The sequence below is a fragment of the Nyctibius grandis genome, chromosome 10 (genome assembly GCF_013368605.1).
Source record: "Nyctibius grandis isolate bNycGra1 chromosome 10, bNycGra1.pri, whole genome shotgun sequence".
NCBI classification, from domain to species: Eukaryota; Metazoa; Chordata; class Aves; order Nyctibiiformes; family Nyctibiidae; genus Nyctibius; species Nyctibius grandis.
Window position 1 is genome coordinate 12,829,344 of NC_090667.1, and position 10,903 is coordinate 12,840,246.

The 10,903-nt window shown below is 55.7% G+C and overlaps 1 long non-coding RNA gene across 1 annotated transcript; it reads left to right on the forward strand.

The window, feature by feature from the left end:
- Positions 1–10,260: 10,260 nt before the first annotated feature.
- On the forward strand, positions 10,261–10,696 carry LOC137667734 (uncharacterized). The gene is made up of 3 exons (XR_011048838.1): positions 10,261–10,339; positions 10,435–10,516; positions 10,607–10,696. It is a non-coding gene; the product is annotated as an uncharacterized lncRNA (long non-coding RNA).
- Positions 10,697–10,903: the final 207 nt, after the last annotated feature.

The following is a 10,903-nucleotide window of genomic DNA, read 5'->3' on the forward strand; positions in this document are numbered from 1 at the left end:
TGGGACCAAACTTGGGGCATCTGGGATCATACTGGGAGTGACTGGGAGGGACTTGGACCACACTCGGGGCAACTGGGATATACTGGGAGTCACTGGGACCACACATGGGGCAGATGGGATCATACTGGGAGTGACTGGGACCACACTTGTGGCAAGTGGGAACATACTGGGAGTGACTGGGACCACGCTGGTTGCAACTGGGATATACTGGGAGTGACTGGGACCATACTTGGGCCTACTGGGATCATACTGGGATGGCCTGGGACCATGCTGGGGGCAACTGGGATATATTGGGAGTGACTGGGACCATGCTGGGGGCAACTGGGATCATACTGGGAGATACTGGGACCACACTTGGGGCAACCGGGATCATACTGGGAGTGACTGGGAACAAACATGGAGCAACAGGGATCATACTAGGAGTGACTGGGACCACACGTGTGGTAACTGGGATCATACTGGGAGTGACTGGGACCAAACTGGGGGTGACAAGTATCATAGTGGGAGTGACTGGGACAGCACTTGGGGCAAGTGGGATCATACTGGGAGTGACTGGAACCACACTTGGGGCAACTGGGAACATACTGGGTGTGATGGGGGCCATGCTGGGAGCAACTGGGAACATAGTGGGAGTGACTGGGACCATGCTGGTGGTAAGTGGTGTATACTGGGAGCGACTGGGACCACGCTGGGTGCAACTGGGATACACTGGGAGTGACTGGGACCACACTTGTGGCAACTGGGATCCTACTGAGAGTGACTCGGACCACACTTGGGGCAACTGGGAACATACTGGGAGTGACTGGGACCATGCTGGGGGCAACTGGGATCATACTGGGAGTGACTAGGACCACACTTGGGGCAAGTGGGATCATACTGGGAGTGACTGGGACGACACTTGGGGCAACTGGAAGCATACTGGGAGTGACTGGGACCACATTTCTGGCAAGTGGGATATACTAGGAGTGACTGGGACACACTTGTGGCAAGTGGGAACATACTGGGAGTGACTGGGACCACGCTGGTTGCAACTGGCATATACTGGGAGTGACTGGGACCACACTTGTGGCAATTGGGAACATACTGGGAGTGACAGGGACAATACATGGTGCAAATGGGATCATACTGGGAGTGACTGGGACCACACTCGGGGCAACTGGGATATACTGGGAGTGACTGGGACTACACATGGGGCAAATGGGATCATACTGGGAGTGACTGGAACCCCACTTTGTGTAACTGGGATATACTGGGAGTGACTGGGACTACACATGGGGCAAATGGGATCATACTGGGAGTGGCTGGAACCCCACTTTGTGTAACTGGGATATACTGGGAGTGACCGGGACCACACTTGTGGCAAGTGTGAACATACTGGGAGTGACTGGGATCATGCTGGGTGCAACTGGTATATTCTGGGAGTGACTGGGACCACACTCGGGTAACTGGGATTTACTGGGTGTGACTGGGACAACGCTGGTTGCAACAGGCATCATACTGGGAGTGACTGGAACCACATTGGGGCAACTGGGATCATACTGGGAGTTACTGGAACCACACTCGGTGCAACTGGGGTATGCGGGGGGTGAATGGGAGTGACTGGGACCACAGTTGAGGCAAGTTGGAACATACTGGGAGTGACTGGGACCACACTCGGGCAACTGGGATCATACTGGGAGTGACTGGGACCACACTTGTGACAAGTGGGAACATACTGGGAGTGATTGGGACCATGCTGGTGGTAAGTGGTGTATACTGGGAGTGACTGGGACCAAGCTGGGTGTAACTGGGATATACTGGGAGTGACTGGGACCATGCTTGGGCCTACTGGGATCATACTGGGAGGGACTGGGACCATGCTGGCTGCAACAGGGATCATACTGAGAGTGACTGGGGCCATGCTGGCGGCAACTGTGATATACTGGGAGTTACTGGGACCACACTTGGTGTAACTGTGATCATACTGGGAATGATTGGGACCACACATGGGGTAACTGGGATCATACTGGGAGTGACTGGGAACACACTTGCAGTAACTGGGATCATACTGGGAGTGACTGGAACCACACTTGGTGTAACTGGGATATACTGGGAGTGACTGGGACCATGCTGGGGGCAACTGGGATCATACTGGGAGGGACTGGGACCATGCTGTGGACAACTGGGATCATACTGGGAGGGACTGGGACCATGCTGTGGACAACTGGGATATACAGGGAGTAACTGGGATGATACTGGGAGTGACTGGGACAACACTTGCAGTAACTGGGATCATACTGGGAGTGACTGGAACCACAGTTGGTGTAACTGGGATACACTGGGAGTGACTGGGACCATGCTGGGGGCAACTGGGATCATACTGGGAGGGACTGGGACCATGCTGTGGACAACTGGGATATACTGGGAGTGACTGGGACACACTTGTGGCAAGTGGGAACATACTGTGAGTGACTGGGACCATGCTGGGTGCAACTGGGATCATACTGTGTGGGACTGGGACCATCTGGGTGCAGCTGGGGTCATACTGGAAGTCACTGGGACCACGCTGGTTGGAACAGGCATACGACTGGGAGTAACTAGGACCATGCTGGGGACAACTGGGATACACTGGGAGCGACTAGGAACACACTTGAGGCAACTGAGATAAACTGGCAGTGACTGGGGCCACACTTGGGGCAAATGGGATCATACTGGAAATGACTAGGACCATACTGGGGGCAACTGGGATCATACTGGGAGTGAATGGGACCACACTTGGGGCATCTGGAATCACATTGGGAGTGACTGGTACCACACTTGAGGTAACTGTGATATACTGGGAGTGACTGGGATCACACTGGGGAAAACATGGATCATACTGGGAGAGACTGGGACCACTCTTGGGGCATCTGAAATCATACTGGGAGTGACTGGGAATGACTGGGACCACGCTGGGTGCAACTGGGATACACTGGGAGTGACTGGGACCACACTTGGGGTAACTGGGATCATACTGGGAGTGACTAGGATGACACTTGTGGCAACTGGGGTCATACTGGGAGGGACTGGGCTCTGGCTGCTCTCTACATGCATCATACTGGGAGCGACTGTGACCATGCTTGGTCCTACTGGAATCATACTGAGAGTGACTGGGGCCATGCTGGGGGCAACTGGGATATACTGGGAGTGAGCGGGACCACACTGGGTGTAACTGGGATCATATTGAGAGTTACTGGGATGGCACTTGTGGCATGTGGGAACATGCTGGGAGTGACTGGGACCATTCTGGGGGCAACTGGGATCATACTGGGGGTGACTGGCACCACACTTGTGGCAACCGGGATATAGCGGGAGTGACTGGGCCACGCTGGGTGCAACTGGGATATACTGGGATATACTGGGAGTGACTGGGACTACACTTGTGGCAAGTGGGAACATACTGGGAGTGACTGGGACCATGCTGGGGACAAATGAGATTTACTGGGAGTGACTGGGATCATACTGGGTGCAACTGGAATATACTGGGAGTGACTGGGACCATGCTTGGGCTAACTGCGATCATACTGGGAATGATTGGGACCACACATGGGGTAACTGATATCATACTGGAAGTGATTAGGACCACACTTGGGGTAACTGGGATCACAGAATCCCAGAATCAACCAGGTTGGAAGAGACCTCAGGGATCATCGAGTCCAACCGTTGCCCTGACACCACCCTGTCAACTAGACCAGGGCACTAAGGGCCATGTCCACTCTTGTCTTCAACCCCTCCAGAGATGGTGACTCCACCGCCTCCCTGGGCAGCCCCTTCCAATGGCTAATGACCCTTGCTGAGAAGAAATGCTTCCTGATGGCCAAGCTGAACCTCCCCTGGCGAAGCTTGAGGCTGTGTCCTCTTGTCCTGTCGCTGGTTGCCTGGGAGAAGAGGCTGACTCCCACTTCACTACACCCTCCCTTCAGGTAGTTGTAGACTGCACTAAGGTCACCTCTGAGCCTCCTCTTCTCCAGGCTGAACCCCCCCAGCTCCCTCAGCCGTTCCTCACAGGTCAGACCCTCCAGACCCTTCCCCAGCTTGGTCGCCCTCCTCTGCACTCGCTCCAACACCTCAACACCTTCCTTGAAGTGCGGGGCCCACAACTGGACACAGGATTCGAGGTGCGGCCTCAGCAGTGCCGAGCACAGAGGGACGATCCCTTCCCTGGCCACACTAGTCCTGAGAGAGGCCAGGATGCCATTGGCCACCTGGGCACGCTGCTGGCTCACGTTCAGCCGCTGGCGATCAGCACCCCCGGGGCTCTTTCTGCAAAAAAACCTCCTTGTTTGCACCCAGAGGTGCATTTGCAAAACTAAACCAGACTTTAATGAGTGCTCCAGCTCTGGGCCTCCCGAACTTAGGAAAACCATTTGATTTGTACATGCAAGACTGCGTATTGCTCTGGGAGTGTTGGCCCAGAGACTGGGATCATGGAAAAGGCCTGTGGGATACTTTTCAAAGCAACAAGACAGTGTCAGTAAGGGATGGCCAACACGCCTCCGAGCAGAGACCTTTATCAGGAGCAACACAGAGAAGAAACAATCCAGAAGACTCTTGGCAAATAGACTTTTCCGAATTACTGCGGCAAAATGGGTATCGGTATCCTTTAGTAATGACAGACACTTTCACAGGCTGGCATGAAGCTTTCCCTTGTCGCACCAACAAGGCAAGAGAAGTAACAAAAATATTACCTAAGCAAATAATACTGAGATTTGGGACACCTCTAGGACTATCTTCAGACAGGGGCCCACACTTTATAGCAGAGGCTGTTCAAAATTTAGCTGAAGTGTTAGGGGTAAAATGGGACCTCCATACCCCACGGAGACCTCAATCAAGAGCAAAAGTAAAAAAAAAAAAAAGAAACAAAGCTTAAATAAACAGATGAGGAAAAATTTGCCAAGAGGCCCAGATAAAATGGTCGGGTGCTTTACCCTCAGCTTTGCTATGAATCCTAAAACTAAAGAAAAGGTTAGTCCTTTTGAAATCATTTCTGGTAAACCCTATCAGGTGACAGAAACAGGAGTTGATCCTGAGATCATGGGGAAACATCCGAAAGAATATGTTGGTCTCTAGGAAAGGTTTTGTCCTCTCTCCACAGGTACATCACTGTGAGCGCACCACTATCCCTGGACGTGCCTGTGCATCAATACCAACCTGGAGACAGGGTGTACCTGAGGATGTGGGCAGATGAACCGCTAAAAGAGAAGTGGAAAGGACCTTTCCAGATGTTGCTCACCACCTACACAGCTGTCAAGCTCGAGGGAGTCACTCCGTGGGTACATCACAGCAGGATCAAACCAGCCTCATCACCAGAACGGACTGTAAAACAAGAGGGACCTTTACGTTTAAGACTAACCCGGGGATCACAAGGTTCTGGGTTCTCTCCCTTGCAGTCATGTTCGGAAATGCAGAAATTGATACAGGTGGAGAGGCCAATGCAGACATAGATGAGAACTTAATTCTAACTCTGATACAAGGGTTTGGTAGAATGAACAATCTTACTGGTGTAACAGCCCAATTCCTCCTTCAGCCACTCAGCCTGTCCCCTGGGGTCACAACTTGAATGGGGATTTCAAAGGTTCCTTTTACCAGGACTGATGGCTTTAGAAAGTCGGATGCTAATAGAAAATCTAACGTGGCAAGTAGAATCTTTATCAAGAGCCACTCAAAAGGGATTCCAAATTGTTAACAAACAGATCCAAGCCAATACTAAAATGACTCTGCAAAATAGACTGGCCTTAGACTTGCTATTAGTCAAAGAACAAGGAGTGTGTGGATACCTTAAGTTAGACAAAGAGCCCTGCTGCATCCACATCCCAAACATCACTGATAACCTGCAAGAGCAACTGGATAAAGCGAAGAGAGTAGCAGAAGACAGCAGGGTAATCAGGGATGCAGCAGAAAATAGTTGGCTCAGCAAAATCCTGCAAGAATTAGGTGGATTGTCTCTAAAAGGATGGTTAGCCGCGTTGTTAGAGGGAATAGTTTATGTAGTTGTGATGATAGTTATTCTAGGGATCTGCGTGGGTTGTGTTAAGAGAATCATTGAAAAAAGTATATGGAAGTAGTGAGATAATAAATCTAACTGCTTCCAAAGGGGGGAATTGATACCAGACGGTTCAGTTCAGCAACGGTTTAGCAAGAGTAGGCCTCAGGTTTAGCAACGGGTTAGCGAGAGCAGGCCTCAGAGCAGGCCTCAGAGGAGGCTCTAAAAGGCCTGCTCTGTGTTACCTTTACACAGAACAAACTTTCCCGTCAATAATTTTCCTTTTAGCTAGAACAATAGAGAATAACAATAGGTTCTGAAGCAAACTGCATGTTTTGTAGATAGTGTTTGTTTATGGGATTGATAACAAGGTTCTAGTAGACAATGATTCATGTTGTTTACGCTTAGTCTTAGAAAAACAAAGGTCTCTGCTAATTATAAAAGGGCCAAAAGACAAAACTGTACAGAACAACTTTGTGATGTCTAAATTAACTTGATTCATAAACTGTTGTGTCAGAGGAGAGAGAAGTCCAAAACAAGAAGGCCTCGACCACGCTTGCGCACAAGCACGATTAAAGGGGGATTGTGACCCCCAGAGCCCACCCCAGACCCTTCCCCAGTGTAAATACATTACCTAATGCAGCACAGACCGTATTATGCATAAGGGTTTTTTTTGGAAGGGGTGGGCTTTTCTTGGAATTATGTATATAAGGAGCAAGCTTTTGTCCCTGGGTGTGCATGCGAGGAGGAGAGATCCCCCGTGCACCCAGCGCTGCAATAAACCAGTGTCGGCTTCTCAACCGTCATTGGGGTTAGAGAGTTTTCTTGGGTACTATTTTCCGGTAACAGGAGCAGTTCAGGGGGCATACGGGGACCAGTAGAGGAGGGATGCTGGGAGGAGATGAAGGGTTGTGGAGAAAAGGACTCAGCACACGATCCCATGTGAATCCAGCAGAAGCCGTTTATTACCAGACAAGCCCCTTTTTATAATATTTTTGCTTCTGTACGTGCAGAAGGGGGTTCAAAGGGGGGTTTGGGTGGTTCAGGGGGGATTTGGGGGTTCAGGGGGGGTTTGGTGTCCCCCCACCAGCAGGAGCATCGCGATCTCCTTGAGCACGTCCTGCTGGGAGGTGTCCGGGGGGAACAGGCGGTTGAAGCTGAAATCAGAGCAGACGTCACCACGGCGCTCGCGGCCCACGGGGGACGGGCAGGAGGGTTAGGGGGGCCCCAAAAACCCAACTTTGCCCCTCCAAAACCCAACTTTGGCCCCCAAATCCCCTAAATCAAGGGGATTCGCCCCAAAACCCCTATATTAAGTGGGGTCCCCCCCAACCCCGGGCTCCCGCTCACCTCCTCAGGCTGGGACAGCATGAAGCTCCTCTCATCTCCGGGGGGAAAGTGGAGGGGCCACGACCCCCGCTGCCGGCCCCGCTCCTGCGGCAGCACCGGCTGTGTGTGGCAGAAGACCCAGGTATTACCGTGGGGAGGGGGCGGCAAGGGGGGGGGTTGGGGACACCATGGGGGTTTTGGGGACATGGGAGGAGGTTGGGGACACCATGGGGGTGTTGGAGGCACAGAGAGGGACCCGAGCGTCCCAGGGAACATGGGGGGGTGTTGGGGACATGGGGGGGCATTGGGGACATGATGGGGGGCCCCAGGGGGGTTGTTGGGGACATGGGATGGGGGGGACCAGAGGACACGGGAGGCTGTTGGGGACACCATGGGGGGCATTGAGGTCACCACAGGGGTGGTTAGGGACATGGTGGGGTGCTGGGGACATGGGAAGGGGGCCCAAGACCCATGGGTGGGGGTGGTTGGGGGCACTGCAGGGGGTGTTGGGGACATGGGGAGGGGGCCCAGGGGACATGGGGTTGTTGGACAGGGGGGGCGTTGGGGACACCTGGAGCTTCTGCATCATGTTGAGCAGCGTGTTGAGCAGGGGGGGCCGCTCCATCTCCAGTGCGTGCAGCTGCTGCTCCACCTGTGCCAGCGCCTCCTCCTTGGCCAGCAGCGCCTGGGGGGGGCGGTAATGGGGGTGACAGGGTGGTTATGGGGGGGGGGGTAATTGGGAGAAAACAGCCCTGGAGGGGTGGAGAAGTGGCCCCCATCATTGGTGGGGGAAGGGGGGGCAAAATATGGCCCTGGAGGCACAGGAAACCAGTCCCTGTCAGGGTTTAGGGGGCAAAAATTAGCCCTCGGGGGGTGGGAAATCAGCCCCTGTCATGGTGGGGGGGCAAACCCCAGCCCCCACCGTGGGCTCCTGAGCCCCCCCTCACTTTTTGGGTGCAAAAGCGGCCAAATTGGTGCCCGACCCCCCCCTTGTTTTGCGGGGGGAAGGGGGTAGCCCCCCACAAATGCCCCCCCCCATAACGTACCACTATGTGCTGCAGGCAGGCAGCCAGCTTCCGCACGCGCCCCTCAGTCTCCCCCAGCGCCCACTTGACCTGCACCTCCTCCAGCCACCGGTTCTCGTCCGCCAGCCGCTTGGCCTTGTGCCGCCAGCGGTCCCGCTCCTCCTCCAGGCTCCTGTGGTTGGGGGGGGTTAAACCCCACTTTTGGGGGCACCCGATATTTGGGGTGGGGGCACACACTCACTGCAGGCGCAGGGCGAGGTGGTTCTCGCGGGCTTCATGCTCCTCCCGCTGCGTCTGCACCAGGTGCCGGAGGTCGCGGTTTTGGGCCTCAAGCACCCGATTCTGCTCCCGGCACCCCCCGAGCTCCGCCTGCAGGTCGGTCACTTGGCCCCCGAGGTCCCCAGGGGGGTGTTTGGAGGCGGGGGGGGCACCTGTGGGGGGGTATATGGAGAGGGTGGTTGGGGACATGAGGGGGGGGCCTAGGGGAGATAAAGGGGGGGTAGGGGACATGGGGGTTGTGTTTGGGACATAGGAGGGGGGCCCAGGGGACACGAGGGGTTGTTGGGGACACCACGGGGGCAGTTGGGACATGGGGACATGGCAAGGGAGGGGCTGGGGGACACCGAGGGGGGAGCTGGGGACACCACGGGGACACGGGAGACATGGTAGGGGGGACCCTGGCGACATGGGGGGGACTGGGGACACGGGGGGGCATTGAGGGGCACTAGGGGACACGGCAGGGGGTGTCCCCTGTCACTCACCCCCCCGGGGCGCTGCTGGGGGGACGGGGGGTGTGTGATTTACCGGGGAACGGGTGCCCCGGTAACCCCACCCCGCACCCCAGTAACACTCCCCCCACCCCCCGGTATAACGCCCCTGTTTATAACGTACCTGCTGCGGCCGCTGAGACGCCGGGTCGGGCCGGGGCAGCGGGGCCGGAGTCGGGGTCCCGGTCGGGGTCCTGGTCGGAGCCACCGGCCGTCTCCATGTCGCCGCTCGGGGCCGCGCCCGCAGCAACCGGACAAACCGCAGCCACCGCTCTCTGCCCCGGGCACCTTTAAACCGCCAAGCGCCGCGTGCTGATTGGTCGAGCCTCAACCAATCGCAGCCCTCGCTTTTGCCCCCGCATCTTGCCCCCCCCCATACCCTGCATGAACCCCCTGGTCCAGCACCCCCCAAACTGGGACACCCCCCTCCTTGCATGAGCCCCCCCCAAACTGGGACCCTCCCCCAGACCCATTCCTTGAGGAGGCCCCCCCCAAATCCCCCCCTCCCAAATCCTGCCCTCCCCACCCCATTGCAGTGTGTGGGGGGTGTCCAGCTTTGGGGAGGATCTCAGGAGGTTGGGGGAGCCCCAGCCGTGACCTCACCCCCATGGGGGCGGGAGCCCAAAAACCCCACTTTGGCCCCCAAAAATGCAACTTTGCCCCTCAAAAAAACCAACTTTGCCCCTAAAAAACCCAACTTTGGCCCCCAAACACCCAACTTTGCCCCTCAAAAACCTAACTTTGGCCCCCAAAAACCCTACTTTGCCCTTCAAAAACTGAAATTTGCCCCCCCAAACACCCAACTTCGGCCCTCAAAAACCCAACTTTGCCCCCCAAATGCCCTAAATCAAGGGAAATCGCCCCAAAACCCCCTATATTAAGTGGGGTTCCCCCCAATCCCGGGCCGGGACAGCACGAGGCTCCTCTTGTCACCAGGGGGGAAGTAGAGGGGCCCCCCGAAATCCCCCCCAAATCCCCCCCTCTCAAATCCTGCCCTCCCCATCCCATTACAATATGTGGGGGGTGTCCAGCTTTGGGGCGTGGGGGGGTCCCCTAGATCTCACACACCCCCCCCACTCCGGGCCCCCAGGATGTAATGGCGAGCGACACGGGGGCCCCCCCAAGCCGCCCCCCCCCACCCCCCCCAATTTCGGGAGGGTCAGGACGTCCTGGCGCATTGGACCGACGGGCTCCTCTACCTGGGCACCATCAAAAAGGTGGGGACCCCCCCCAACCCCCCCTAGACCCCCCCATTTCCCACCCCCCCCTTTATTTCACCCCAATTATTTTTTTTTGGGATCCCCCCCCCAAGGTGGACGCGGGGCGTCCGGGCTGCCTGGTGCAATTCGAGGATAATTCCCAATTCCTCGTCCTTTGGAAAGACATCAGCCCCAGTAATTCATTCATTACTAATTAATTCTTTATTAATCAGCCCCCCCTTAATTAATTACCCCTCTTAATTAATTAATTACACCCCAATACAGCCGTGGTGCCGGGCGAGGATCAATCCTGCTGCGTCTGCTCCGGCCGAGCCCTGAACCCCGAAAACCTTTTGGTTCGCTGCGAGAAATGTGGCCACGGTGAGGGGACACCCCCCCCCCCATAATTTAACCCCCCCCGTAATTTAACCCCCCTGCCATTATTACACCCCAACCCCAGAAAATCAGCCGCTGTCAGGATGGGGGGCAAAAAACAGCCCTGGGGGGTGGTAAATCAGAACCAGTCATGGGGGGGGGGGGGGCAGAAAACAGCCCGGGGAGCGGGGTGGGGGCAAAATTGGC